Here is a 24,209-nt window from a genome sequence, read left to right on the forward strand (position 1 = left end):
TTGACAGCTACATCATATTCCAATATCGAACCCAAGGGGGTCGAGATGCGACGTCGTACTTACGAAGTACTTCGTCGCACCGTATATTCATCCCTCTCTCCATGGTGTAGGCTAATATTGATGGCTCTAAGTGAAATACATTAAAGTTTTTGAATTTCATTAAAAGTCCCCCCCGCGCATAGAGCCGTACTTTGACGTCGGATGACATTTATGGAGAATCACGCGTCACCGCGAAATCGAATAACAGCACGGATGGCGCCTCGTCAGGTGTGTCAGATGATTATGTTTTCTGTTCATCCGTTGCTAATACGATGCATACGGATCCAATTTGAAGATGTAAATAAAATGTAAACAAAATAAGCAACGGATTGTATAAACGAATTGTAAAACGCATATATACATGTATATGTATATTATTCATTTCGCGCGTTCGTCATCGAAAATTGTTGAAATTTATTTCCGAGGATATATGAATACTTTACAACTTTACAATCATAACTCTTACATATATCTCAATTATTTGTAGTTTCGTTGCGAATTAAAAATCAGAACCAACGTGCGTGAAATTTTAATGGTTGTTTCTACGATCCCGAAGGTGTATTACAAATAGCCGCGCAGTTCAGTCACGTACGTCACGTTTCTGGGAAGTAATTTAAAACTTGATAGTGTTATCGCACGCGCCTTACCAGACGATGTTTGACTAGGGAGGGGAGGCTTACGGTTAAGTCTCGGTATGTAATAACACGCATGCACGTTGCCAGCCAAAGTTTGTAACGAGCACGACGTACGTAAAGCTCATATTCCTTTGGCTCGTACTTACTTTTGCCACCGTCTGCACCCACCTTTCTCTTCCACTTTCTTCTTTCTCGGCTAGCGCACTACCGTATTGCGAATCGACCTCCACCGACACTTTCGCGTTCTCCCATCTCCCATCCCACTCTATTCCTCTCTATTCCTGCGATTGAAGGAGCGGGAGAGGGTGGATACTGCGAGAAAACTTTGGTGGCGTGTTCAACTTGACGCAATATCTGTGCGAGCTCGTATAACGTAAACAACGTGTCAGTACCCGCTGCGACACATATATGGGGGCTTCCCTTTAAACCACGTCGCTCTCGTATATATATTCACGCGCGAAAACCTTAAGAAAAGGCTGTCAAACTAGGCGTCATGATCTGTGAGATTTTTATACGAAAAATTTCAATAGCTGTATCTCTTTCTCTTCTCAATTACAATTACTTAAAGATTTCATTTTAAAAAGATTATTTATGTAATACTTATTAATAATTTTAATTCTTTGGACAATTTAATTTTAATTATTACATAATTATTCCAAGCTTTTCTATTATCATTCATGCATTTATTATATAAAATGTTGATAGGTTTATACATCAAATAGCCTAATAAATAAATGATTTTTGAAATGTTTTCTGTCGCGCGATAAAATATGGTGGAAAGAATAAGCACGCGGCTAAAGCGATTGATTGTCGACTTATTTGAAGATTTGAATAAAAGCGAAGGGATGCTAGTTTATTGCTGTAGTGGCAGTAAGAGATAGCAAGAGAAATAAAAAGGATGAATAAGAGGACGGGGGCTAGAGCGGAAAAGGAGAAAAAGAACGTGTCGCATCTGACAGGTCATTTTCCAGAGCAGAGCACCCTCTCGTCGCGTGCGACTTTGGCGCCCCTCTTCATACCTGCTTTCCTTCATCCCTCTTCGTGCCTGCTCTAAGGATCACGCGGCTATCCTAAACTCCCATCTGCCGATTCCCCGTACAATCCTCGATATCTCGTTTCCCGAGTTCGAATTCGCAATGACGCGCCTATACAGCCGTACCAATATCTAATTTGATCTCACTCGCGAGCAGCCATCCATCCGCATGTGAAGGAGGAGGAAAGAGAAAGAGATAGGAGAGATAGAGATTGTCGGGCTGTAGAAATGTAATGCGCTTTATATCATGCCTGATAAAATTTCAACGTTTCACTTTATCGTCATTATACCAAAGGATTTCTCGATACATGTCTCTCGTGTTATTTAGCGCGCCCGATCATAATTAATTACGGAATTCGCAATTGAATTAGTATCTATGATATTATTAAAATGAGAAGCAAACTCACGGAGAAATTTGATACCAATACGATGGAGCAGTGGATACAATCGACGATATAACCGGCGACGGTGAGAGCATTCATTTATTGCATTTATTGCACGACTAATTGTTTATTTATTTCCAATGATTTGGTATTGTATTGTAACAGTCATTTGACAGACGCTTTGACAGACAATTCGCTGCAAATCGCGAATTAAATAATATAAAATGAAATTTGATTTAGCTTTCAACATGTTAACATACATACGTATATGCATGTAATATGTTATAAAATTATTAATGTAAAATTTTATAAAATTTCACGTTTTTTAACGATGCGCACAAAATACGCACAAATTTTTTTTTTACAATTTCTTAAATCTCTTTTTTGACTGCGAGGCGTCAATTGATTTATGAGAGTAATATTTCATTGCATTCTATTGCTCGTGAAAATGTTTGAATTTTGATTACCACGTAATCTGTATAAGCCAAGAAAGTAGCTAAAACGTGACGTTGATATTGAAGAATGAACAAGATTCATCAAACTACATCAGCGGATGATGAAGGTTTGCCCCATTGATTTCCGCTCGGCTGCTCATTGATATTCACGCTAATCACACGACGTTATCGATGCTGATATATTTGCTTTAAGGTTCCGCCTTTTTATTTGACGGGGAAGAAAGTTGCGGAAGATAACTTTGTGAAATATGCACCCATTAATCATGCATAAGTACTGTAATTTATCGCGTTGGTAATATAACAAAATATTGTATTTAATTTGTATAATACATCACGTAAGTACGCCGTAAATGAAACATCCATTACGAAGGAAATGCATTTAGCGTAATAGTGATGTTTCAAATTCCATTTGATTTGTATAAACGTCACGGGGGATTAATCAAAGTGTGTAATAGTACGGAGACCGCTTGTAATATGCAGCTTTAAATATGTCACGTTGGGAAATTGAAAGCGAAATATGATGCATTTTCATGCTGTATATTATCTACTTTTTCAATATTATAATGTTCATATAGCAGGCATAAATTAAAAAATTATTAAAAAATTTTTTTTTAAAAACTTGTAAAAATGTTATATATATTATCTACGATACAAAATTTCCATAATGAAATAACAAGATGTGAATGTGCGTTTGTGTCACGCACGTATAGATATATATTTTATATACGTTTTTTCTTATCAGCATACCCACCGAATTCGTTTAAATTTAACGACGATTACGCACCAGTGCTTCCTCTACAAAATGGACTTGCGAGATACGTTTCGCGGTACACCGGGTCCCCGTTTCGCTCGAAAAAGCCACAATGGGTGCGTTCAATCGCTTAAGTGCAGGTCGTGGTTTGTCCGCTTGCCTGCAAGTGAAAGGGCAGTATTCAAGTTTTCTTACTACAGCGTATGTATACGTAGGTACTGGACGTTACATAACTAATGAATTGTATATCAGTGCTTATGTAACTCGCAGGCGTGCAACCAAAGAAAGAGAGAGAGAGAGAGAGGGAGAATACAGAAGGGTATGAGAAACAAATACGAATAAGAAAAGAGAGAGAGGGACAGAAAGACTGAAAGCGGAGGGTGAAGCCCGACGAATGCGCTGCATGAATAACATGCATTTATGCAGTGCCGACGCAATATGTAAGGAGTCCTTCTCTCCTTATCCGCGAAGGACCAAGAAAACGCGCGGCGGTACCTCCATATTTTAGGGGACCCGACAAAGTGCTCGATCCACGCCCCACTTCCTTTCCTCGTAGCCCATGCATTTATGCAATGACGTAATAATTTCGCGCCTACGCCCATGCGACATCACGCTCAATTTACCGCGTGCTCCTCAATCTCCGGCGAACAGGGCGCTTACATTTATCGTTTATTCGCAAATTTTACTTTACGTATCAACAAAGACGTAACAAAAGAGAAAGATTAATTTGCGAAGAAAATAATACGATACAAATTATATATATATATATATCTTATTGTTGGAATGTTTATATTGAAAAGATAAATTGAAACTCTCGTTGTAAGAGGGACTGCTTTTCACAAAAGTACAAAATATACTCGGAAGCTGTTTTCGAAAGCCAATTATCTCAGGCAGATATACGGCGGCTATAAACGTAAACGATTATGGACGTGCTTACTGAGACGCGACCAAGTTGCTCCGCACCGAGATTCCCGGCTATCACTCCTCCGTGTACCATACTCAACTGCTTAAGTTATGTGTGGCGGTTCCTGCGGTTTCTCTCTGGCCGCTCGCTGGAGTTTACACTAGCAAAGGCGTTCCCCTAACGGTATCAAGGTGCGATAGCGCGTGCCATGAAACGTTGCCCTCCCGATTGTTCAACGTACTGATACGGTTACACGAAGGTGTCTGTGTCTGTGTATGAGTGTGTGTCTGTAAATTATATTTTCCATCGATCGCGCCGATGGGAATTTACGTTTCATCATATTTTAATTCCCGCATATTCGTTTCAGCGAACTTTAATAAATATCGCACACATTTATAATTAACGCTATCTCCGGATGAAACGTTAACAAATTTTACGTAGCCCCGGGCGCACGAAAATTATATCGATATTTCATTGTACGAAGTGGCCTGTTACATAACGCAGATCCACGATTTGCTGCCGATTAAACGCTATTTGTCGAGGAAAAAAAACACGGGGAAAAAATCTGAGAAGAGAAGCTTCTCGTCAGAATCACTTCTAAATCATCGGGAACATCGCTATCTTAACCACTTTGATAAGTTGGAAAAGAGCAGAACTCTGTCGGCGCAAGAAATCTTACGTTGTAAATCGGAGGAATTCCGCATGATGTGGAAAGGTAATTTTAAAATTTGCCACATTTTCCATTTCGAAAAGTCAGCTACTTGAAAAGTATTTCGGAGAAGATGATGAGAAGACTTCATTTATATATATATATCTCGATCGACAAACAACGATGCTCTAATCCCATTATTTCATCGCGTTGCTTCATAAACTAGGAAATGTACCCTGCGATATATAAAGGAAAAAAGGAAGCATATCTCTCATACAACTGCGGAATTGGCTATTAAGAACAATTAAATTTTCGTTGAAAATGCCTTTTACTCTGTTCCGACAAACAAGATTTTATTGACTTTTAATCGTTACAGCGTAAAGATAATTGGCAATATTTTGCGTTAACGTCGGTATTTCGACCGTACCTATCAATATTGCTTTAATCATCGCATTTGTAAAACGAATATGAATAACCCGATCGACGTTAATTATATCTAGTACATCGCTGAAAAGAATAGTTTAAAAAAAATGATTACATTGAAACCAGCTCGCGCTGGCCTAACGGATTTAAATTACATTCCGTTCCGCTTCTTTCGGAGATATATTTTATAAACGAATGATGCGAGAGGGAGAGAGAGAGAGAGAGCAAGTATGTGTGTTTTGTTGTGCGTGTGTGTGTTGGCCGTACTTTATCGAAAATATTCACTTTGAACCCCCATGGTCCTATAAGCCAATTAACGGACGAATGATGGAATACGGATAAAATTTTGGCGATTACGAGTATACGTTAAAGTTAAAAATTCTCGGTTTTGCGAATACTATGTTTAATTGAGGTTACGTGCAAAATATCTCTGTTATGCGCGCAGCTTTTACTCTGTCGATACGGAGTGTATTATACCAGATTCATATAACACAATATATATATATATATATATATATATATATATATATATATATATATATACACATATATATATGGTCAAACATGTCCTTGTAAAATATTTACACATATTTGCGCTTAGTTGCTATGTGTATTTAATTTTCTTCTTACTCCGCACGTTTATTAAAATTGATAATTCCAACGAAATCCTTGCGCAAATATTTGCCAAATTTCATATATATCGATGTATCCAATATTAACTAATCGTAATTTGCGTTAATGCCAAAATACGAGACTTTAATAGTTAATCAATAGACAGATATATTATACGGCTCGTCTTTTCGCAATCGCCGGGCAGACCTTTTCGAGGGTTGATGGGGATTCTAAATTCTTTGGTCTTCCGCTGGAAATTTCATAGATACTAGAAGCATAGTTACGGCATAGTGCGTCAAGGCGCGTGATCCTCTTAACTATAGTTATCGCGTAATCCACGTTCCCAAGTCGCTCTCAATCAGCGCTACGCAGCCTATAATTCAATATATCGAACCCTTATCCGGACAGCCTAAACTCCACCCACCTGCGTGCTTTCGCCTTCGTCCCGTATCTTATCCCCCTTGGCTACTCCACACCGGAGCGTTTCACTAGAATCTCGAGGGAAAAAAAAGAAAGGAAACAAAACGAGCGCCCGGTTTTGTCTTTTCACGATTTCATTTTAACGGGAAAGAGGCTGGTCTTGGAGCGTCGTCATCGTGAACGTCGCGGAAACAGAAGGGGATGAACGGAGTTACCTTCCATCGCTGCGCCTCTTAGCCCGTAATTGAATAACGTGTCTCGAGGTACGACCGGGATCTGGATACCGTGATATAGTGGGATACGACCTTCGTCCACACCTCGACGACTTCAATCTTTTCTCTGCTTTTTTTTTTATTCTTCCTGAGAGTAAGAGCTCTCGTTCGGTCCGATACGCGATGAAATATTGCTCGGCGGACAGGTCCGCACCGCTTTAGGCCAGATTCCGAAAGCTTAATTGATTTGATAATCATTCGTCCCTTCCCTTTCGCTCTCTTTCGTTTTTTTTTTTTTTTTTTAGATCGATCCAACTGTTCGCTCGTGTATGTACGTATTCGTGCTGCGCTTTGGGAAGGTGACATCCGCGCGCATGCGAGAAGCCAGATGATGTACGTGCGTCGAACGTTTAAAATATTCGCGGTGTCGATCAGGAGCACGAACATTTTTACTTGTCGGGTAAATAACGCGACGTGATAAAGCGGTTAGATTAATGCCACCAGTCAAGGTAGCCGAAAAACAAGGGCAGATCGGTGCGTCGCAAGTTTTATTTCAGAGAGCGCTCTCCACCTCTCCGCGACATAAAATAATGTTGGCGTGTCTATGCATCTCATAAGCATCCGCGCGCGAAACACGTTGATGCTTTACGAGCAGAAAGAAAAGCAGACTTAATATATTGACACCATTACCGGTATTATTACCAGCGAAAATTGGAGATGACGTTACCGTTCCTTAATGTCGTATGTGCAACTTACACATGCTATATCAATCTATATTCGACTAGTAGCTATTTTAAATCGGAATATATAAAATCAATATGTACAACGTGTGACAAAATGTAAAATTACCAAGCGCGATATTCTGTCATCGGATGATCGGATGGTATGGCATTTTCCCAAGTATACTTTCCGTAGTTAAGAACAAGTGATCCGTAAAAGCATTTTGGGTAACGCGTAAGCCTGGAAACTTTGCACCGTTTCCAATATGACGTAAAAGGTCTTTCAGAGCATCGTAGCGTCGTCACGCCTTTGGCACTTGCGCCGTATAGTAAATTTCAAGTGTCATCGAGATGGTAGCTCGAAGTAAATTCGTCGTTTAACTATCCGATTAGAAATCGTGGAAGAGCTCAAAACACATACATACTCGTACATTTTGAAGTTTGAAAAAAAAGTATACGCAATATTATTGCGATCAATTTAATGTAAAACTTGTAATTGTAATTCGAATTGATCATTTTACAACGGCAGAATTAAAAGTCGCATTATTTTATATTCATGACACAAATATACAATGTGATAGACATAAGTGCTCGTGGCAGTCAAAATACATTTTAGTAGAAAGTAGAGCGAATTCATACACGAATATTTTCAACGACTTTCAAAAATACAATTTCCACGTACACACGCGCACACACATAAATTGGATTTCAGATACTTATTCCCATGTATCCCGAAATCTTGCTTTGGTACGTAGGGAATCCTACATCCCTAAGAGTAAACTTCCAACCGAACTCGTGGGAAGATCTATATATCCAGAATAGTTGGAGCGGTGCATCGGAGTGCGCTGTAAAACCTCTGCCAGATTCGGAAAGATCACGCACGGACGGGGAACAAAGGATAAAAGAAAGCAGGGCCCTAGTTTCGAAAAAGAAACGAGATGAGCGCAGAGATAGATAGAGCGAGAGAGAGAGAGAACGGGCGGAGACACGGGTGAAGGATACTACAGGCGGTACAGATATTCGTAGGTGTGCGGAGAAACAATCTGGGATATGGTCGGCGCGATACGGAACGTGGCGACGAGTGAGGTACGGCGAGGGGCGAGAGACCGGGTATAGGAATCGGAAGTGGGTAAAGAAAGGGGCGCGAAGGGAGGAGGTCGACGGAAAGTGTAGTCTAGAAACTTTATCCACTTTGCATGCTGATGGTCACAGATTCGGGAAGACAAAATGGCGCGCGGTAGCAAAGGGTAGAACGAAAAAGGGGGCGAAACGGGGAGGGGGAGGGAGAGAGGGCGAGAGAAAAAGGAGAAGAAAGCGGCTAGTGGGCGCGTGGGATCGCGATTCACACAAAATCGATTCCCTTTGTGCCCCTTACCGCCATCGCGCGCCACCAACCGCCTCTCTCTCTCTCGTGTGCCTCCTCTCCAAACTTTGTAGCCAATTTACGAGCGACCAAGTCAGCGCCCTTCGATTTTACGCTAATCCGATGCCAATGTCGTGCAGTAGACGAGGCGAACCTCTCCCTTATATACCGAAGGGGATTTCATTTTCCGCGGTCCGTGCCATTCCTTTCTCGGCAAGCAGGTCTGTTTCAAGGTAACTACTTTCCTTCTCTCTCTCTCTTCGGCTCCGGTACTCGCACCCTCTATCGGTCCTGTATTTCTTTGCGCGTTCTCCTCTTTTTCCATCCTTCCTGCTTGTAGTCTTCTCTCTTACTTTCTCCCCTACCTTTTTTTCTTCATCCTATCTCGATCTTGTCTCTCGTAACTCGGCTCTGACGAGCATCCGCGGTCGTTCGAAGAGGTAATGGGGTTTACCGGGAAGAACCGGCGGTACGTTTCATCCGGTGTGGCCGATCGAGTTACAGAATTAAGTTCAACCGTACCGGAATAACGACCAGGCCTCTCGTTCCCTCTCTTCTCCTTCTCCTCGACGGCCTGCTCTTCCACTTTCCGCCCAGTTTTCGTGGCAGACAGGAAAACGATTCGAAACCACGATAGCCGATTTAAGAAAAAAAATATTCTTGTTCTCCAGACTCGTTTGCGTGAACCGCGAGACGCGCGATAAGATTCGATTCAACGACCACTCGCTTGGCTACGAGTGAAAAGTCGCCGAGAAACTGAGGCTTCGATCCAGGAGGGACTAATGTCCCGATAGATTACGAAACGATCGGTACTCCAAGTTCAAGCACGGTGTAGCGATAAAACGGCGGATCGTTATATCCGGGATCGTTCCCGCGCTTCCCTGATAAAGTTTCCCTGATAGGAATAAATTTTAATCATTCGCCGGATTCAGTGCGCCATTATCGATGCGAGAAAACGATTCCTGACGAATGTCCTATCCGATCACCCGCTTGTGCTCGTAACTGTCCCTTAAAACTTGTGTAAAATCCTTCAATTTTTATACCGCGATTATCGCGCGACGATCGATTGCTGATTTATGGGTGCGAGCGAACGATCGCGAGTTTACAACGCGAACAGCTGCACAAAAGCGTCCCGTACGATCTCGCGAGACGATCAGCCGCGAATGTCTCGAGTACCAATAACGCAGACATTCTGTCCACCTAAAAATTGAAATCCGAGACGATCGTATAACCGATGGTTTCTCGATGCACCTACGTATTTCCAATCGTGCTATATCCGGTAACGAACCAGAGAGGCGATGAAGAAAGACGAAGGCGAACGAAAAAAGAAGAAAGAAAAAGATGAGAAACGAAAGGAACTGGCAGGCAAGTGTCAATTGTTAAAGAGACAAGTTGAAAGGCGTAAGAAGCCAAACGTTCGTAAAAAAGGTCGAAGCACGCCCGTTAGAAGGTACAGTGTCATCGTTCCGATCGTCGAAGGGGTTAAAAATCTCAGAACTATCAGTTATCTTTGCGCAAGACTTGGGTGGGACTTGGCTGGCCGATGCTCGATTTTGAAAAAATTCGATCCGGAAAAATTAAAATTCCTGGGGAGAGAAAAATGCGAGAATATCCGACCGGGCGTGCGAGTCAGCTGTCATTCCCGTGATTGCACGTCCGTCAGTCATCAGGAACGGAATGCGCCATTTTCGCAACGCCCGTTCGACATCTCACGGACGACGGAAGGGTTCATTAATTTTCGACGATGACGCTACAGTTCCTTCCGCGTCGGCGGGGCTGACACTCGATATCGGCGTGTTCGACACGCTATGTATTGGGATTTATACTTGCCACGCCGAATTTTGCGTTCGCGAGGAGTCACGACGGCGTCGTCACACACTCGTAAAGAAATTCAAATACGATCGTTATGCTAATAGGAGTTAATTACTCTTTGTGCCAGTAGATTCTAGAACACAGACAACATATTATACCGTCTACATTTTTGCCCACAAACTCAATTAATAACATCATCTTGAAAAATGTCGCCGAGGTAAAAATCGAGGTAAAAATAGATATTACTTCTACAAACACGCGTAAATTCTGATAAAGCGAAGATGGATCGTGTATCGCGCGAATGCGCTTTATGCGGATCATAAAATGCATATTCGATGCTGTCTTCGAGTCTGTAAAACTTTGCACCGTATGAAAACCGAAAGCGATTCAGCTAGGCGGATATTCGCGTCGATTTTCGTCTGGTATCCTCTCGTGCTGGTATCCGCGATTGGCCTGTATTCGAAAACAAGAGAGATAAACAGAACGAGAGAGAGAGAGAGAACACATCGTAGAGAAGCGATTGTGGCGGTCGTCGCGCCGCACAGTTGTAACAGTGTCGCGCACGAACGAGTCCGGTAGGTTCTAAATGGCGAGGCGGATATATCTGCGTATCGGAGGGGACTACCCCTTTATTGCTTCGCGTATGGAGTCGTAAACAATGCGTCCATATGAAACAATGTTACGGCGTTACCGCGAAACTGCGCGAGGATCGCTTGGGTATTTCCCAGCAGCGCGTTTCCATCCTTAAACAACCGCGACAGTTGCGCGGTTCTCTCACCTGTCGAGGATAGGAGGCTGTCTACATCTGCGTGGTGTTACCCCACCGTTGCCACGGAGTTTCAGTTACGAAAAACAATGCTCGGTGACACGAGGAAAACTGCGAGAAAGATCGGTTTCCCGTCATTCTTTTTTTTTTTTTTATTTTTTATTTTATCCTCGCACCCGCCCTTGCCAAAGTGCAAGCTCGTGAGAACGCGAAAATAATTCCGCTCCTATGGAAAATACGAGCGTTGAAGCGCGTGAAATGTTTTTAGCCAGACGCCGGGTGTGTGGAACTTAGATTTAAAATTGCTCTCGTTTAGCTCTCTGCGCGATATAAATACCAACGAAACGACAGAAACGCCGCGTGACAATTCAATCTACGGATCGATCGCGCCAAATATCGCGCATTCGCGAGAAAAAATATCCTCCTGCTAATAGAGATTACTACTCTTGTTTGCTTTAGCGAAATAAAAAAAAAAAAGAAAAAAAATTCTCCTACATTCGCGCACATAACGCGCTGTTTGTGTACAAATCACCGATGAGACAGACTGCTTAGTATAGTTGTGGAATATAGCTTCCTCCTTTCCGGTACGATGCACTCTGATCCGTTTCAGACAAACCACCACCGGACAATTTGCCTCGATATAATGGTTCTTGCTTACCTGCTCTCGCATCCGCGTGCGCTGGATGCTCCAAATCGTATCAACTTAATTCATATTCACAGAACGAACTTGAGAGTGGAAAGTCGGGAATCGAGGGAGGAGAGCGCGCGGAAGGGTCGACGATGGCTGGATTGGGAAGGACGGAGGGAAGGACGAAGGGCGAACGAACATTTGCCCGAGCGCGAGCTGGATTTTAGCCCCGCTTCCGTCTCATTACTCGCTACACTCTGATTGAATTACCTACAATCAACATCAAACATTTTTAAACTCAATTTCATGTACGCGCAATCGTGTATTTTCCCGCTTTTTCTGCGTTATGAAACCGCTTTGAGAAGTACGAGGGCTCTATTCCGCGAGGAGCTCGCGAGAAGGGTCTGTTTTCGTATTACGCGCAGATATACACAAGCGAGCACGTCGGCAATCGTTACATCGTAATTGCTTTCTCTCTCTCTTTCTTTCATCCTATACGAGAGATATTAGAATAGATATTTTTGCAAACAGATTTCTTAAAGTTAAATGAAAATAAACTGATATTTCGAATTTAATCATTTTAATCTATTAATTGGAGATTTTTTACACCCTAGGGTCTCTCGTTCGCTTCGTGTACGAAAAAAAAAGTTTTCAACACGTTATTCCGAAAATAGTTTGATCTCTCTCTACTCTTCCTGTCGATTGAGAGAATTGCTAAAAATCCGTTGATAATGCACACATGTAGAGAAGTAAGTGTCGTGTATAGTCAGTTTCGCTTTACGCGCAACTAACGCGCAGCCGCATCTTAGAGCTCTTAATTTAATAGACATTTTTACTGCGAGCTTGCTCGACTAATGTTACAATTATGCAACCAATTAGGGTTCCTTTGTAACGTAATTTGTGGACGCGCGAGCCCGACAAGGTATGTCCCCCGCCTATCGTCCCTTAGAGAGAAGGAGGTCACGTGGCATAAACATAATTAGGTCGAGGGTAAGAGAGACAGGGGGCTCGAAGGGTGGTGAAGAGCGAGCTGGAAGCATACCGAGGAATACTCATCTCTGTGTTGCCATGGGATCCTATTAACGCAGGAAATACTCACTCGACCGAGCAGCGCGAGTGGGAAGTATTCTAATACTTTCGAAATATAATTTCGCCAGCATAAAATGCGAGAGGATCAAAAGCGATTTCAAAAGAAGCAATTAAATGTTTAATTTATATATGCAACGCAACTGATGTATAACAGTAATATTTATATTATATAATATTTATATTTTTTTTTTTTACTTCTCTTTTTTTCTCCTTTCGCTTAATATTCCATCGCGGATTATTTTATATTTCTCAATTAAATCCTGCTCAATATTTTTACAGTAGTATAATTATTGATTCGGAAAGTCATTACATTTAATCGCGTTTCATTTACGTGTAGCTGTTTTTTCTAAGTATAAATAATCTTATTAAAAAATCACGAGAATAGAGAGAGGGTGTTTATAATAATAAATACATCGATTATTTTTTTTTTTTTTTTTTAGTCGTGTGTCCTTGTTTCCATATATCTGACATATTAAGAGATGATTTAATACAAACACGATTGCGTGTTGTGTGAAGTTATGGAAAATCCCTCGCTCGCTTGTATCTCTGGTAGCGTTGATTTCGAATACGCGTGCGGATTCTGTCACAAAGACTGGGTTTCGGAATTAAATTATTGCATGTACGCGGCTTGTTCATTGGAATCCATAATGGCGGAATTGAATCGCTTTCCCGAGAGCGCGATTGATTCGCCGAAACGAAGCACTAATCAAAATTAATTCCCATTATTTCGTTAATGACACCGTGCGTCGCGCTGCTCGTCACGCCTGCAAGCTCGATTTGGTGCGAATTAAAGATAATTAAGAACCTATTTATGCCAAGGGTAGAATTCCAATCTCGAGAAAGGGGAGACCCTATTCTGTAACCTTTCTGTAACCTTTCTGTTTCTTTATCGACGTAAATTGCTTCGTTTCTCCATTTGCGGAAAGAATTTGTTTTGAAAAGAAGAGAATTTCGCAATTAACTAGCGTAGCCTCGATCGTAACTATATCCACAGTGCGCTCGAGCATTTTTTCTCGCCGCGATGACGTTTGCTGACGTTTACCAAAAAAATAATTTATAGGTATATAACCCACGTTTTTTTAATAAAAAAAAAAAAAAGAAAACAAAACGTAATTTGTTCTCGCTTTAAAGCTACTTCGTGATAATTAACATGTGTAACATGTGTAGTTTGAACGTCGCGGTTACGCGCACCCTGTGAAAAATGACAAGTCCATTAATAAGATACGTACGTCTCCGCATACTCTCTCGTGGATGGAGAGAAACGTACGTCATCGACACACAGAAATGGTCCGTCGTGTATGCGAATGCATCCAAAGCAATTCATCCACCGTACATGGAAATCTCATTAGTCCCAGATACATATAACGCCACGGTATGCCTAATGGCTGAGTTTGGATCAAGCCATAGGACAGACGCTTTACTCGGAACTTGATCGTGTCGATGTTCATAATGCGTGAGCCGTGATGCGCGCGTTGCCAACGCATAATAACCGTCGTGCCGTACAAAATTGCCGCAATCAATACGCGATCCAACGATAACTACCATACGACTGATCATGTAGCTTGTTTCGATTCGATATCTACAGATGCGCGCGAAATTGATCCCGAAGGAAATTATTCAGTTTTGATTTCAGCCGGTGATTCCTATCGGAGAGCAAAAATTAGAAACGGAATTGGAATAATGCCCTCTCATCGGAGAGATCAAAGTGCTAGCGGAGAATTTCCTTTATAAACGAGAGTGTCGCATTATCAATAAGGGATGCGTATAATGAAATCTCGATTCGTTCGCGCTCTACCTTTTCCCTTTCTTTCAACCGGTGGATCCTAGGATCGACGGAAAGCACACGGCGTGCGTTACGCAACGACGAGGCAAGTAGCGGACAAGCGAACAGGCGAGCGAAGAGGAGGGGGAGGCAGGGACTTCATTATAACCTCATCTTTTCCCAGGGAGTGCATTCGAATTGAAAAACGCGCAGGCTTGTTTTGAGGCACGGTTACCGTGACAACGCACGTACATACACCAACACGCGTATACCGCTCACTTTCCCTCCTTGCGTTTTACCCCTCGTACCGTCTCTTTCCCGCAGCCTGTATACGCCGTCGGCGTATATCGGACGTAGGCGAAGAGCGCCACTCGCACGAGGGGAGAACGGAGGAGCAAGGGAGATTGCAGAGAACGGGGGTTGCTCGGTGGTAGGGGTGAGTAGAGAGAGCGCGGGGTGAAACGCAACGGCGGCAGCGAAACGCGGAGCATCGGCGAAGCAGTCACTATGACAACGGTGACAGGCGAGGTGTTAGTGCGCATCCGTGACCACGCCTACGTCACGACGCCGTGACGTCAGAGCGTCGACGGCAGCGGCGCCGACGAGGAACGTAGCGCGCGCGGTTCTCTCGCCGGTACTAGGCGAAGGAGAGAGAGGACGGCTGCCGCCTGTTGCTACTTCACTACACGTCGGGCGAGCACCCTCTCTCTCTCTTCGGCGGTCGTACGAAACGTCCCCCCGTTCACCATCACCGCCGCCGCTACCCTACCACCGGCAACCAACCTTCCCCCTAGCACCCCTTGCCCTACGTCGAGCGCACCCTCCCGCGCGCGTTACCAGCGATCCCCACGACCGAGAGCCGAGACCGACCGAGAGTCGTCGGCTCTCCGCCAGTCAGCCATCCGACTCGCCGCCACGCTACGCCACGCCGCGCGCTGCGTGTGTTTCTCTGCACCGCGTTTTTAAGAGCCTGCGAGCGAGAGGGTGCCGCTTGTTTCATTCTACATCTGTCATCTGTCTCCGTCGCGGTGAGACTTGCGGAAACACAGAGACAGACGAATTTACGACGACGTGTTAGAAAAAAATAAGAGGGGGAAAGCCGGAAGGTCAAATTGCCTTCGCAGCGCGCGTCTCATCCACGTTATCCCGAGAGATCTGAAAAACAAGAGCGAGAAGCCGGGAGGGTGGATACGCGTTACGCGCGTATGCGTACGGCACGCGCGCAGGTGCGCGGGCGGCTCTCATCGGGTGACACTTAGGAAAGCAGCCATCGACACACGTGTCCTGTCGGGGGTGCGACGCGGGACGCTCCGGCTGGACGCTCCGCAGCAGCATCACGCTCTAGGCCGCAGCATCCCAACGCTCTATTCGGTCTATGGATCATAGGTCAGATCAAAGTATCATATTATCGAGTTAGAGAGAGAGAGAGAGAGATGGGATTGGTTGTAGGTGGTCAGCATGATGGAGAGAGAGAAATCTTTATATACATATATATAGATGGTGAGAACGAGGGTGAAAGAGGGACACGCGACGATCGAACGCGCAGCACACGCACACAGGGCGCGATACCGCCGTGGTCGAGACTCGAGTCGACAAGTCGGCGAGCGGCGCGTGCTGGTAACCTGTTGCCGCCGCCGTGAATGAGACTCTCGAAGCCGGTAATCGCGCGAGCTTAAGGATATATTATTGCGCGACTGGGTAACGAAATTGCGTCGCCGTTAACGAGCAAGTCGGGGGTTAACGTTGCGGGAGGATGGGGGTGTCCGCGAGGACGCGGCGTCGACGTTTCAAAGTGCGCCCGGAATTTCGGAGTAAATAGCGGGGCAGATGCGTCGTCGGGCTTAATTGACCCGACTCTGTCCGTCAATGAGAACACGTGGATCTGCACGGATCAATTCGCGAACACGATATATCCGCGATAATAGGGAGAAAGGGAGAGAGAGAGAGAGAGAGTTTGGAGAACGGGATGGGGTTGCTACGTTTGCCTTCTCCAATTTCTTTCTGGTTCGCTTTACAAAGTTTACTCTCGCGAGCAAACTGTTTATCGAAAAACTTGTATATTTAAAACTTTATATTTATTTTTATTAGAGCCTCGATGAAAGTAAACGCTTTCAGTTATTTCCGCAAAAGTTATTTGCAAAGAATGACATTGCTTCGATTATAAATTTTTAATACACACTTTGTACACATATACATGTACATATAATTCTTATAGAAAAATATAGCACGCTATCTTTTAATGTAATTGTAATTAATTAGACATTAATAATGCGTATGTTATACACACACACACACACACACATGTGCACATATGTACACACAATAATATCTAGAGTAATATAAATCGCATCAGGAACAAATTGATTTATCCATAATAAACCCATCTAATCGGTTTTGTCATTACTTATCTTTTATATGATAAAATCAATTTTACCGAAATTACTTAAGAAAGCCGATCGTTAAACGAGGTCATAATAAAGAGCAAAACGATAGATAGGTAGCACGAATATCTAGGTCATCTATCACGATTCTTGTGCAAATGGAAAATTTACCATCGCCGTCTGGAATACATTTGCATAGCGTAGAATTCGTTTGTTCAATATCTGTTTTGAATATATTAATAATTTCATAGGGAGACGCGAGAATCTCTCTCGTGCATATTCGCGTACCCATTAAGTTCTTCGAATACGAATTCCATGGTTTAAAACCATATCTTCTTTGACAAATTAACGCATTTTCGACATAGTATTTGGGAAAGTATATCGTGTACCTTCTAGTGGATATTTAGAAATTTAATATTTCAGTCAAAAAAAAGTATTTAATTATGATTTAAATTAACTATCCTTTATTCGCATATAAAAAGTTCTTGTATCGTGTAAAAATAAATTCTGATACAAAAACATTAGTTTATTTTCGACGTAACTTTAAAAATTTCATAACGTAATTATGATACATTAATAATTATATCATCGTCTATAAAAGAAGTGTCAAAAATAAAATAAATCTTAAAATATCTACTATATATTTAATAAATTGTTTTTTTTTTATATTCTATTCAAAATTTATTGCAATTAAAAGCACACATTAACCCATTTTCATTACACGATAGGAACACATTTACAATATACACAATTTTCAAAAATAAATTCTTTTTCTCCCGAATCCAATATATCGGATACTCACAATAGACACATTGCGTAAATATGCTTGCTTTGTAATAATGTCAACGACATATACAAAACTTATTTTATTGTCAAATATAAAATCATGTTATTTTAAAAAATATCTGATTCTGGGATAACCGCACTTATCCTTTTTGTATTCGATATATTCACAGTGAGCGTATGGTCACAACGAGCTTTTACGTACAGAGGAATTAGGTTTCAAAGAGAATCTTTTCCATATTCAACTACGTATATATATTTTTTGATCGAAAGGTATATTTATTACCAAAGTAAATGCTGGCGCGCTACGCCATTTCCAACAAATACATTTTTTTTACGCAGATATCCACGCACAAAGTAACAAAGAAAGACGACACCACCCGGTTCGTGAAACTATACTCACAGAGATACCTGTAATCCACACGTACGAAATATACATTACGCGGTTCTCGCGCTATACAAAAAGCTGCCTGAAGCTTTTTGTAATATTATAAAACCTTTAACATTAATCCCATTATAACAGTATTCGCAAAAAAAAAAAAAAAAAAAAAAAAAAAAAAAAATTATTTGTTTTTCTTGCGCGAGATTTTTCCCCAACATCTATTCAATTATCCATCGTGATGCAACAAGAGAATTATCCTTTCTAGAAATACCGCGCATCGCGATGCGATCCAGTTCCTAGTGAAGATATTTCTCGATAACGCTCGCGGTAAATTTATTAAATGCGGTTTAAGAAGGGACAACAGAAGGGGGCTTTCGTATAAGTTTTCAGCAGGCGTGTGACATTAGCTTCGAGGGCGGACCAAAGAATGTGGAATGAGGTTGGAAAGTGGGATACGTGAAGGAGGAACGACGCGCCGCGCGCGATATACGATATATATCTTTGGACGAGACTACGTGACCGGAATCCCGAGGAGGTTAAAGTTGGATTTGTAACGTATTTTTCGCCGACGTGGAAATACCTATCGACTTGGCGCGTCGCGTGCAACGGCGTCCCGTAATTTCCGTCTTGCGTCCTTCCTCGATTGACGCGAGGGGAAGGAAAGATTTACGTTGAAAGGACCTTGGCTGCGCGATACTTACACGTACGCCTTTACGCACGTTGAGGGATGATTTTGCATCGTTTGTCGCGTAAAACGATTTAAAAAAAAAATTATATATATATGTATCATTATTTTATTTTTTTCCTAGACTCTTATTTTATATTTCTCCCTGGATGTGCCTTGTGCGCCTCGTACCGACATATAGGGCTCGTTCCGATTTATATCCTTCCCGAAATTATGCGGCGCATCCACGCAGGGATGCGGCGCGTCGATACAGAGAACAGATCCTTCAAACCACCGGCGTATTTTCAATTTCCTCGGTTTCCTCGGCTTCGGTCGCTGGCAACTCTCTCTTTTTTGATCGCGCACATAAAACTCCCCCGTCCGGCGTTTCTGCAACCTCCCGGCGCGTTTGTCCCATCGCGGCGTTATACCTTCGAAAGTTTATCCAGCGGTGCATTCTCCCAGCGGTGTTGCATTTGTCGAGATGCAACGCGATTCCAAGCAAGATAAATGAAACTCGCTCGTCGTTGTTTCTTCAGCATGAGAGAGAAAGAGAAGAGAACGAGGAGCATAAAATGCACGTTTGCGATGAAATATGTTTTGGTGGTGTTAAACTGACACATACGCGCATATGCACACAGAGAACGCCTCCGCACGAAATTGTTAAAATAAACATATTATTTCGATAATCGGCATTATTTAATTTAACGTTTCGCTGAGCGCGCTCTTTAATCAAATCCGTCCATTATATGATACTTTGGCAATATCTAAAGTAGTTTAAAATTAATATTCAGCATTACAATTTTTATATATAATTGCATAAATAAATTTACCAAAATAATACAATTACATAAAAGTACGATTAATATATAAGAGTATTTTTTAATGATATTTTTATTTATTAAAAAATTCGAAGAAACAAGCGATCACTCCGAGATGCTAACTTATATATGCAAAGGATGCCCTAGTCAAATATAACGCATTACGCGAATGCGTTATGACAGAGAATGCAGGGAGCGTGTACGATGCGGCACCGGAGAGAATGGAATAGACGCTATAGATACTAGAACCAAGCTGAATTATACTCGGTTATAGTTGTGCCTTTATAGGTGCTGCTTACCGGAGAGAGAGAGAGAGCGAGCTCGCAACACTGTACTCTCCTCGATACTCAATATATCCGACACGCGCACTACATGCACTCTCTAATCGGATAGAGCTTTAATCGGAAGGAGATCTCTATACTTGTATTACAGTGCATACGTTTCCGTAGATACATAACCAATGCGATATATTTTTTTTTTTTTTTTAGAACGCGACGCATTCGCGGAAGCTTGTAAACGTACTGAGTTTCCAACGAGAAACGATTTACACATAAAGTAGAACTGATTCAGTTTATAGAATCGCGAGTCCGCCTCATCGTCCGCGAATCCGTTATTCCTTCTACCCGCGTTATACGAGGTTTCTTTTTATTATCGAACTCGGTTCGATACCGCGTCGCTCATAAACACCGGAGGAAGCCACCGAGCGAACATGTTTACGCCTTTATTGCTAATATCGTTGCTCACGCTCGATTGTTCCCCGCGGTCCTATCAGTTTGCGAAAGCGTTTGCCGAGAAAGAAAGAAAGAGAGAGAAACCTTCTATCATACGTATTGATATTTCACGGTCCCTCTTTATGGCCTACGTTCTTTCTACTCCAAGTTATGAATCTTGGTCATTTTAGTGCTCATCAAAACTTGGAAAGTTTTCCGAATACGTTTGACAACTGTCGTTTGTGTATCTTTTTCATAAGTCTTGGTGTATTTAAAAGATCCAAAATACCGAAAGAAGCAATCTCATTATTGTTACACATTCGTTTCTATACAGCTTTGGAATACGCGCGGAATAAAAGTAGAAAATGATTTATACAGCCACTAAATATGACAGCCACTGACCTAAGCATATTGTTTAACGCATTCTTTGTAGCTCTTTATATTGCAACGCAAATGAATGCCATTCAATAAACTAACACATGTTTATCTTTATGTTTCAGGTAAGTGTTAGACATCCTCCCGTCTGCGACTGTTCAACCTCCGATATGTAAGTTATCAAAGTTAGTTTGTAGTCACCATCTCTCATTCTGTAACAAGAGGTAATAATCAGGCGACGCGTAAGGTAAAGGGGGAGGGAAAATGCAATTCACTTTGTAATAAAAATGGAAATTAACACGAACTACGTGGACGGAAAACAAGGCTAACCTCCTCCGCCAGTAGCTCAGAGGGTAACGCGAAAGCTTGAATAAACAAACTCACCCCCATTACGCTGGTTGCCACCCTCTTTGCCGTCTCCATCAGTCTCAAGGCACGGGCCAAAGGACGTTGTTATGATTGCTAATGGAAAACTATCCAATTCAAAGAACAAAGTGAAGTAACGAGTTACTTTACCACCGCACGAATACACCGACGGACGGGGCTGTGAAAGTTTTGGGCGGGGCGGCGAACGGGGAGAAAATAGCACGGTTTGTTAACATTAGCAATGAGAACGGCAAAAGATCGTGGACGAATGAAAGCGGCTTTATTCGCCGCGTATAAACGCGTCCTCATCACAATATTGAAAGGGGTGAGATTTTTATAAAACGAATATCGCGAAACAAATAAAAAATTTCTGCGCGCTGGTTGCTTTAATCATCTTTTGCTCATTAAAATACTAATTTAGTGTCATTCGCCTTCCGATAATATTATTTATATTTGTATTCTATTTAACTCTTTGAGAGATATACTCATCGTACAGCGATTTCTCTTATATTGTTTACTAACGAATCACTACAAGTGCACGTTTGCAACGTCGTTCGTTCGCGAAATTTTCTTCGATATGCGAATTAAATAAATTTCACAGAACGAGCTTATTTACCAAAAGTTGGATGTTCTCAAATAAACGTAGAGAGATATTTTCGACCAAAAATGAACTGCGAGATTTCTATATAGATCTTATAGATCTGTCGTCTCGTGCTCGAACCAGAGGAGAGCAGAGCAGAGAATTACGATTCGCATATACATCGTGATGCATATAAATCTGGAACACAGAACGTTCCTGGCATTCGAGATCGCGCGCGCGCCCCGCCGTGCCAAGTACCGTTTGATCTCTCTGAATTTCTCTCTGGCTCCGACGAAATTATCCGACAATTAGCAAGACCTTGCCCATATTCGAATACCTACATCCGCTCACTCCGCCTCCGCGGGAGGAGGCCGCGGACTTTTTAAGCTTAAGAGTCCCGGCAAGATTTAAATTTCAAAATTTCAATCTGGCTTGCAAATCTGTCCGCCTCCTTCCGCCCGCGCGAGCGAACGACCGCGCTTCCGCCTTCTCCTAGACGCAGCCAGATTGCGCGGGTCCGACATCAAAAGTCTTTTACGTCGCGCGTGCTCTTTTTTTACTCTCTCTCTCTCTCTCTTTCTCTTGCTCTCTGTCTCGTCGCTTTCCCTCATCCCCCTCTGCCCCCGACCTCGCTCATCTGCTTCTCTTAGCGCTCTTGCGTAAAGTCGTCGAATTGAAAATTTCATCGTTGAATGGAAACACGCGCGTGCACCGCTGACAAACATCCTCTCTATCGTTTTTCATCGCGCGAGAAATGAAAATTAGTCGTAATTTTGTCGCAAAACGGTTAAAGAGCTTGAAAAAACAATCTTTTGGTAAAATATGAAAGAGGCAAGAATGTTATATCGCTCGAATTATCAAAACTTTTCCAGCAAATTTACATCTTTAGCATTATCAGGGAAAATATAATACTTTGATTAAGATATATAAAGTAAATTTTGTTATACGCACAGAATGAAAATATCTGTACGATTCTGCCGTATTTCGAGATAAATTTGACTTTGCGCACAGAAATCTCCGGCCGGTGTGACTTTGTCGGCATAATTACTTTACAAGATATTAAGGTATAGTATGAGACACTCTGGCGTACCAGAAGCGAAGTGCTTGTCAACCGACGACGAAGGGGAACGTCGCGCCGGGCGACGACGCGATGGCGAACACGCCGGCGAAACTTTTAATTTTTCCTCGAAAAACTTTAGCTGCTCGTTACGTCGTCCCGAGTGCATCGCGCGGCTGGCGACAAGGCGGGGGCGAAATTAAAATTCATGCGGCGACGTGCCTTTTCTCGGCCGCGTGTCTCGCGGGATGTACGCGCGCGATGAAGGACACCGTACGCGAATACCCAACCTGCGAAAAGAAAGTGGAAGGGAGAGTTCGCGAGGTGTAGGGAATTTACCCGAATTTGCAAATCAGAATTGTTCCTTGGTACCGCGTGCGCCCTTTCCTGTCAATTATTGCATTAACTAACCCGCCTTTGCTCAAGTACGGCGTGATTACGTCGCGATTACTTAAATCGTGCGATCATTAGTTTCAATCTCGTGTCTTTCAAAAGGAACATGATGTATTTTTTTTTCCCATTATTTGTATGAAAATATTTTATCCGTATATTTGGTATAGATCGAATTATTCAGCAAATAATTCGGTCAAGATAATTACACGAGCTCTCGCGCGCGTTCTCTCTCTCGTGAAGTTCGGTGAATTTTTCGATGCGACGGAATAGCGCTTCGCTCGGCGTGATTCCAATAAACTGGCTGAAATTCGCGTTACGATCGCCGGTAATCGAAGTTTCGATTTTACAGCCCAGTGGGCGCCGTCAGATATTAATACCACTCGAGCCCTTTGTTCCGGCCGATTTTATAGCGAGCGTGCTCGCGCGCTATTCGAAACGGGTCGTTCATATAATTTTTCAGAATGCCAGTACAGACCAGCACTCCGTGACAATCGCGCGATCAACACGCGAGCTGACGGGTTCTGATAAAACTTCATTCACAGGCCAGCACCGAATTATGATCCGCGAATCAGCGCGGCGATTTAAAACGCGCCCACACGCCAAAACCAGCGCCGAACGAAGTTTCGCTCCCCGGGCGAATCCCCGAGGAAATTACATCTTACAAGCTCCGGCGCGGTACGTGCAAGTTACAACGTTTCAATACGGCTCGCATGCCCCAAACTTTCACGTCTCGCGCGCATTCCAGCTTTCACCGGGATAGTTCCTTGTATCGCGATATATCCGGTTCCATGGCGAAATCTCGTGACAATTACGTTAATGGAGCCGCCACGACAAACTCCGCGAATGATTACCGCGGCAGAGGAGAAACGAGATTGTTCCCCGTTCGAAGACAGAGGAGCGGGAAATTGCTGTGTCGTGTTTTCTGCTTTAAACTAAAATCGTCCAACTCTCGTTCGCGGATAGGACGAAATCAGTCCGATTGCGAGGTTCCCGATTTTATATCCCTTTATATATATATATATGTATATCCCTGTCCTCCTCC

At 42.7% G+C, this 24,209-nt stretch overlaps 1 protein-coding gene across 13 annotated transcripts in view; it reads left to right on the plus strand.

Annotated features, from left to right (window-relative positions):
• Positions 1 to 24,209, plus strand: part of bru3 (CUGBP Elav-like family member bruno 3) — a 545,388-nt gene that overhangs the window by 280,397 nt on the left and 240,782 nt on the right. The window contains exon 1 of one of the 13 annotated variants that reach the window (XM_029317919.2): positions 15,305 to 16,041. The exons of 11 other annotated variants lie outside the window; for them this stretch is intronic. The gene's annotated coding sequence lies outside the window, so the exon portion shown is untranslated. Of the gene's footprint in view, positions 1 to 15,304; positions 16,042 to 24,209 lie in introns of those variants that run through there. One more of the 13 variants, XM_085484315.1, reaches the window with a different exon arrangement.

This window comes from Nylanderia fulva, unplaced genomic scaffold, assembly GCF_048542155.1.
Source record: "Nylanderia fulva isolate GAGA-0341 unplaced genomic scaffold, ASM4854215v1 Scaffold3, whole genome shotgun sequence".
NCBI classification, from domain to species: Eukaryota; Metazoa; Arthropoda; class Insecta; order Hymenoptera; family Formicidae; genus Nylanderia; species Nylanderia fulva.